Source organism: Miscanthus floridulus, unplaced genomic scaffold (genome assembly GCF_019320115.1).
Source record: "Miscanthus floridulus cultivar M001 unplaced genomic scaffold, ASM1932011v1 fs_428_1_2, whole genome shotgun sequence".
In the NCBI taxonomy this organism is placed as follows: Eukaryota; Viridiplantae; Streptophyta; class Magnoliopsida; order Poales; family Poaceae; genus Miscanthus; species Miscanthus floridulus.
In genome coordinates, this window is record NW_027096734.1 from 78974 (window position 1) to 87163 (window position 8190).

Sequence of the window (8190 nt, forward strand, 5' to 3'; positions counted from 1 at the left end):
CAGGTCTTGCCGAGCAGGAACAAGCGTCGTCCGAGTGCTTTCTTGAGTGAAACCATGTAGCGCTTCTTGGGATCTTCGGGTGGTGTGTGCTTTTTTGAGAGTGATGTGCGCTTTTTTAAAGAAAAAGTGCACTTACTGAGTGTAGCCCCCGAGCCTCTTGCTATTTGGAACAAAAAGTTGAAGGGTCTTGAATCTGAGTTGTTCAAAGAACTGAAAACCTCTTCTGAGGATATGTAGGATCTTGTCAAGTAAGGCAGCCAGCGGTGAGCGAGCTCCTTATTTGATGACGTGGTCCAGAAAATGGTTCCCTGCAAAGTAATCATACGAAAGTATGTAATAATTGATATACAAGATATCAAGTTGGAAGTATGTCCCAGTATTATAAAATGCATGTTAAATTTTTTTGCGTCTTGCTCTTATTAGGCTATGTAATTTCTCTAGGTAGATAGCATGTTACGTTTAAACACCTCTCGCACCTTTTCGGCGATTAGGCTTCACGGATTAAGGCCTCAGCAACCCGGGTAAATTAACAACTGTTAAGAGAAGACATTATAAAATGCATATTAAAATTTTTCGCGTCTTGCTCTTATTAGGCAATGTAATTTTCTTAGGTAGGTAGCCTATTACGTTTAAATACCTCTCGCACCTTTTCGGTGAGTAGGCTTCACGGATTAAGGCATCAGCAACCCGAGTAAATTAACAACCGTTAAGAGAAGACATTATAAAATGCATATTAAATTTTTTCGCATCTTACTCTTACTAGGCTATGTAATTTCTCTAGGTAGGTAGCCTGTTACGTTTAAACACCTCGCACATTTCCGGCGAGTATGTTTCACGGATTAAGGCCTCAGCAACCCTGGTAAATTAACAACCGTTAAGAGAAAACATTATAAAATGCATGTAGTAGAGCCACGGAGGCATATAGATAATATCTAGAGATATATAATGATTAAAGAATATTTAAAAAAAATATTAAACTATGACTTAGCTTGATCGATGGCCGCGTGGTCAATCGGTGAGCCGTAGTATCTGAGTAGGCATACTGCTCGCCTCCGGCTTGATGCAGTTGGACGAGGTGCGTGAAATCGTACTCGGACGAGTGCGCGGAGTCACGTTGCAAGCCGAAGCAGGATTATCCGCGAATAGCTTGCATGTCTTCCTGGTGATTGGGCCAAGCTTGGGCGTATAGCATGTTGTGCACACATGCACACGTATATGCTAGTTGCACCTTGCATGGCCTGTACACGCTTTTGATCTTCATCCGACTTGCCATGTGCGGTTGCCAGAGACGAAAGCGGCGCCGCAGACCGAGTTGTATTCTGACTTCGCTACTTGGCTTAAGATCAGATCAAGAATACGTTGTTCACATCACCATGGCGTATCCGTTGGCTTTCTTTTCTCGCATTGACTCGACAGAATCCAGGAACTTGGTGTTGATGCCGCGGCCGATGGTCATCGTATGTTGACGGTTGTGGATTAATGAGCTCCACGTCTCTACGCAGGATAGCGTGTTGCCGTGAATTGCCTCGGGGTGGACAATTGATGACGAGAGCCGCTGCTTGGGAGCCGCCGAATCGCCGTAAGACAATCAGAGTTGATCCTGTCGGCAACATGATCTTGATCTTAAGGTTCGTCGAGCTCTTGATTGCAAAGTCGTCGAAAGCCTCTACCTGGCGCGCCAGATGTCGATGTTTGACCACCGATAGTCTGCCACGGGGGTCCCCGGGTGAAAGGTCCTAATGGCTAGAGGGGGTGAATAGCATAATAAAATTTTTACAACAACACTTAACAAAATTGTTAGATAATTAAGAGGTGAAGCAAGTGTTGCGTTAGTCTACTCAAAATGCAAGCCACCTACCACAATTCTAGTTTGATAGTGTCGATTCACACGAGGTATGACACTACTCTATGTTAATGTGCTCTCAAAGGCTAACTAAAGAGCCACACCAATCAAGCAAGCAAGCTCTCACAACTAGTTACACTAAAGAGCTTGTCAACTAGTTTGTGATAATATAAAGAGAGTGATCAAGAAGATTATACCACCGTGAAGATAAATGAACCAATCAATCACAAGGATGAATAACAATGAAGACCAATCACCTCGGAATCAAAGATGAACACAATGATTTTTACCGAGGTTCACTTGCTTGCCGGCAAGCTACTCCTCGTTGTGGCGATTCACTCACTTGGAGGTTCACGCGCTAATTGGCTTCACACGCCAAACCCTCAATAGGGTGCCGCACAACCAACACAAGATGAGGATCACACAAGCCACGAGCAATCCACTAGAGTACCTTTTGGCGCTCCGCCGGGGAAAGGTCAAGAACCCCTCACAATCACCACGATCGGAGCCGGAGACAATCACCACCCTCTACTCAACGATCCTCGCTGCTCCAAGCCATCTAGGTGGCGGCAACCACCAAGAGTAACAAGCGAAATCCGCAGCAAAACACGAACACCAAGTGCCTCTAGATGCAATCACTCAAGCAATGCACTTGGATCACTCCCAATCTCACTATGATGATGAATCAATGATGGAGATGAGTGAGAGGACTTTAGCTAAGCTCACAAGGTTGCTATATCAAAGAAAATGGCCAAAGATATGAGCTATAGCTGGCCATGGGGCTTAAATAGAAGTGTCGGGTACCTTAGAATGGGGTACCCCAAGCAAAACATCAAAAGGGTTGCCCAAGTCCCATCTAAAAAAATAATAAAAGCAAAAAGGTAAGTCGTGGGCCCCTCCCCGTCGCGATCAGGCCCACTGGATCCTCCTCCTCCTTGCCTCGAGCCCCGAGAAGGAGGTCTCGGCATCCTGGCAAGGCTCCCCAGGGAAGGCCTCGGCAGGGAACGCCGTCTCCGCCTCGCCCGAGGCTCTCCACAGAAGGCCTCGGCAAGAGGCGCGTTCTCCGTATCGCGCGAGGCCTTCCACGCGAGGCCTCGGCAAGGAGCCTAATCTCCGTCTCGCGCGAGGCCGCGTTCTCCGTATCGCGCGAGGCCTCTCGCGCGAGGCCTCGGCAAGGAGCATTCTCCGTATCGCTCGAGGCCGGCTCGTCCGCGGTCCCTCGCCCCCTGCCTCGGCCGACCCTCCCGACAACGCGTCACGTCTCATTAATACTTTCAACCACTCCCGCAATCTCAGCCGGACAACAGCTCAACGTCACAGAATGGCCGACGCGACCCGAAGTCGCATCAGCGCCATACCGACCAGGATAGGGCACGGCGGGGATTACCGGCCACTGTGTCCCAACACTATGCCCACGATCAGCGCCTGGGACAGGGTATGACGGGGGTTACCGGCCACTGTGTCCTACCACTGTGCCCACGACCCGCCGCCCACTCGAGGCCTCGGCACTGTACACCAGGGCCTCGGCAGTCTCAGGATTCGTGCCTGCCGAGACCCCCCACCGCAGTACAAGCCTCGGCACCGACCAGGCCTCAGCCTCGCGCACAATCTGTCCACCGTGGCTTGCACATTCGCCGCCACGTCTGCTCCGAGACACTCCCTGGGCTCCCACGACGCACATGACCTGATGTGACGACCACGCCGCCCCTTTACTCCTAGGACGGACTACTCCGACGGCCACGTCGCCACAGGAACAGGCCACAGGGTTCGGACATGCCGCCCCTGTTGGCACGATGCCGCACAGTAATACATGTACTGTCCCTGCCCTCCCTTCAACTATAAAAGGAGAGGACTAGGGCCACTTAGGGGGGGACCAAAAAACACACACGCACACATTCCAGCTGCTTGAGAGCAACGTCTCAGACGGTCTACACGACACCCTGCCGAGACCTGGGACTAGTTCCTCTCTTCCTTAGCTTGTAACCCCCTACTATGAGCACTTTGGTGCAAGGAATACAAATTCGATCTCTCAGACTGGACGTAGGGTATCGATTGCCTGAACCAGTATAAACCTTGTGTCTCTTTGCATCACCATTCGGAATCGGGAGCACGTAGAACAAATTCACTAGTCGGTTGAGGACCCCCCGGTCCGAAACACCGACAGTTGGCGCGCCAGGTAGGGGGTCTCTGCGTGCTGGTTTCGTCATCCCAGCAGGTTCCGGATGGCAGACCCCGTACGACCATTGCGTCTCGGCACCGTAGTTTGGTTCGGGAGCCTAAAGTTCATGTCTCTAGGGCATGAGTACGACATGGTACTCCTCACTCCCCGAGCCCCACCGTCCGATGATGAAGCTACGCATCGGCAGCCCAGGCGCAGGCGGCGCTCGGGCGGCCGCTCTCGCCGCGCTCGCCAGGCACGACATGAGCAAGGCCACCCCGACGCTACGCGAACCTAGGGCGGCACGCCACTCCCCGCCGATACCCTACGACCAGCTATTGGTACGGGGTCCCTGGCTGGGGACCTGTCTGGCCTGAGCCTGGACAAAGGGAAAACGCCGGTGGCTTGCGATGGTGCCCAGTCGTCAAGCTCCACTCCACCACTCCCTGGAGAACTGACCCCGGCGGAGCAGAATCCGGTGACGGCACCATCCCCATACCCCTTTGGGTTGAGAAATGCCGTCGTTTCTTAAGCCTACACCTACGCTGCCGCTCGTGAGGATCCCTCAGAGCGCTGCCAGCGCTTCGGTCTTGACCTAAGCACCCACGCCGACTCCTCGGATGAGGACGAGGCATGGCCTGGAGTGGATTTCTCCGGGCTCCACGACCCTGGGACTTTGCGCCAGTTCTTGGCCGCAAGCGATTACTGCTTCGGTCACTCCGACTCCGACGACGAAGGCACTTACGACCCTACTCGCGAGTGTTTTCACATTGGGCTCGGGATGCCGAGGGCAGGCGAAGAGGATGAGGGAATAGGTAGCTGCTCCCCACTTCGTCCAGGGGCGGGCGCCATCATGCCCCCACGCAATGTCCTGCCGGCCACATGAAATGAGAACGTCGCTCTTGCACGACCTCAGCGCCCAGACCTAGAGCAGCTCCGTGAGCTCCAGGCCAAGGTCGAGCAAGACCAGCTCCTTCTACAGTAGCTTCGAGACTCTCTCGAACAGGAACAGCGAGGCCACGGCGAAGGCGGGGGAGCCCGACAAAGAGCCCGCGATGTGCATCACCGCATCCATGACGACGAAGGGAGCGAGCAACCCCCAGTCTTCAATCGCGCCAGCCAAAACATCGCGGCTACGGCAATGCTGGTCCGCGCAATGCCCGAGCCTTCTACCACGGAGGGGCGGCGGGTCCGCGGCGAGCTCTGTGATCTCCTAGAGACCGCTGCGGTTCAGTAGGCCGAGAGTTCTGCCTCCCGATGGCGCGGGGGCGCCTCGAACCTTCTCACGGCACCGCCTCGGTAGGACAGGGAAGCCCCGGCTCGTCCCGAGCCCGACCGAGCGCCAATAGCCCACAGGGTCCCCATGCTTCTGGACCACCTCAGCAATCGACGCGAGGTGCAGGGAGACCATGAGGTGGTCAGCAGGCGACAACGCCATGACAATGAGGGGCCCGCTCGGGGCTACCACCCACACCGAGGCGGTCGCTACGACAGTGGTGAAGACTGTAGTCCTTCCCCTGAGCCGCCAGGCCCTCGGGTCTTCAGCAGGGCCATCCGCGCTGCTCCTTTCCCCGCCCGGTTCCGACAGCCGGCCAATCTCATGAAGTACAGCGGCGAGACCAACCCGGAGCTCTGGCTCGCCGATTACCGCCTGGCCTACCAGCTAGGTGGCGCGGACGATGACCTGCTCATCATCCGCAATCTCCCTTTGCTCTTATCGGACTCGACGCGAGCCTAGCTCGAGCATCTCCCTCCCTCGCAAATCCACGACTGGCGCGACTTGGTTAGGATCTTCGTCGGGAACTTCCAGGGCACATACATGCGCCCTGGGAATTCCTGGGATCTCAAGAGCTGTCGCCAGAAGCTGGACGAGTCTCTCCGAGACTTCATCCGGCGCTTCTCCAAACAATGCACCGAGCTACCCAGCGTCGGCGACTCGAAGATCATCCAGGCTTTCCTCTCCGGCACCACTTGTCGGGACTTGGTCCGAGAGTTAGGTCGCAAACATCCCGCGCTCTGCTGCCGTGCTCCTCGACATCGCCACCAGCTTCGCCTCAGGGGAAGAGGCCGTCGGAGCCATCTTCCCCGACGCCGACACCAAGGGTAAGCGGAGGGAAGAGGCCCCTAAGGCCTCAGCCTCCCACCTCCCTAAGAAAAAGAAAAAGGGGCGCCTAGGGAGGCAGGAGGTACTGGAAGCTGATCTGGTCGTGACCACAGAGTGCAAGAATCCCCGAGGCCCCAAAGGCCCTAGGCCCTTCGACGACATGCTCAAGAAACCCTGCCCTTACCACCAGGGCCCGGTCAGGCACGCTCTCAAGGATTGCACCATGCTGCGGCGCTACTACGCCAGGCTCGGGCTCCCCAACGACGACGCCAAGCAGAAGGGCGCCGGTGGTCGGGACGAAGACAAGGACGATGGGTTCCCCGAGGTACGCAACGCTTTCATGATCTTTGGTGGGCCCTCGTCATGCCTTACGGCGCGGCAGCACAAGAGGGAACACCGAGAAGTCTTCTCGGTCAAGGTGGCCACCCCCCAGTACCTCGACTAGTCTCGAAAGGCGATCACCTTCGATCGAGGCGACCACCCCGACCGTATTCCGAACCACGGGCAATACCCACTGGTCGTCGACCCGATCATCAGCAACACCCGACTCTTCAAGGTGTTGATGGACGGAGGCAGCGGCCTCAACATCCTCTACGCCAACACCATGGAGCTCTTGGAGATCGACCGGTCGAAACTACAAGGCGACATCGCACCCTTCCATGGCATCGTGCCAGGGAAGCGCACGCAACCCCTCGGGCGCATCGACCTTCCTGTCTGCTTCGGCACCCCTTCCAACTATCGCAAGGAAGTCCTCACCTTCGAGGTAGTCGGGTTTGGGGGAGCCTACCATGCCATTCTGGGGCGACCGTGCTACGCCAAGTTCATGGCAGTGCCCAACTATACCTATCTCAAGCTCAAGATGCCAGGCCCTAATGGTGTCATCACAATCGAGTCCACGTACGAACATGCGTACGACTACGACGTCGAGTGCATCGAGTACGCCGAGGCTCTTGCAGAGGCCGAGACCCTCATCGCCCACCTCGACCAACTCAGTGGCGAGGTGCCTGACTCCAAGCGTCACGCAGGGGCGTTCGAGCCCGCTGAAACCATCAAACTCATCCCGGTCGACCCCGCCTGCCCCGACGACCGGGCGTTGAGGATCAGCGCCACCCTCGACATCAAATAGGAAGCCGTGCTCATTGACTTTCTCCGTGCGAACGCTGACATATTCGCATGGAGTCCCTCGGACATGCCGGGCATACCAAGGGAAGTCGCCGAGCATGCCCTGGACATCCGGGCTGGATCTAGACCGGCGAGGCAACGCCTGCGCCGCTTCGACGAAGAAAAGCGTAGGGCCATAGGAGAGGAGGTACAGAAAACTCTTGGCGGCCGGGTTCATCAAGGAAGTATCCCACCCAGAGTGGTTGGCTAACCCCGTTTTAGTCAAGAAGAAAAATGGGAAATGGAGAATGTGTGTAGACTACACCGGTCTGAACAAAGCCTGTCCAAAGGTCCCCTTCCCATTACCTCGAATCGATCAAATCGTTGATTCCACCGCAGGGTGCGAGACCCTGTCTTTCCTCGATGCGTACTCTGGTTACCATCAGATCAAGATGAAAGAGTCCGACCAGCTCATGACTTCTTTCATCACACCGTTTGGCATGTACTGCTACGTGACGATGCCCTTCGGCCTCAGAAACGCAGGAGCCACGTACCAGCGGTGCATGACCCAGGTCTTTGGTGACAACATCGGGCAGACCGTCGAGGCCTACGTAGACGACATCGTGGTCAAAACCAGAAAGGCTGAGAATCTCATGAATGACTTGAGGGTAACCTTCAAATGCCTTAGAGAGAAGGGCATCAAGCTCAACCCCAAGAAGTGTGTGTTCGGGGTCCCCCGAGGCATGCTCTTGGGATTCATAGTCTCGGAACGTGGCATTGAGGCCAACCCAGAGAAGGTCTCGGCTATAACCAGCATGGGACCAATCAGAGACCTTAAGGGAGTGCAGAGGGTCATGGGATGCCTCGTGGCCCTGAGCCGCTTCATCTCGTGCCTCGGTGAGAAAGGTTTGCCTCTGTACCGACTCTTGAGAAAGTCCGAGCGTTTTTCTTGGACCCCCGAGGCCGAGAAAGCCCTCGACAGAC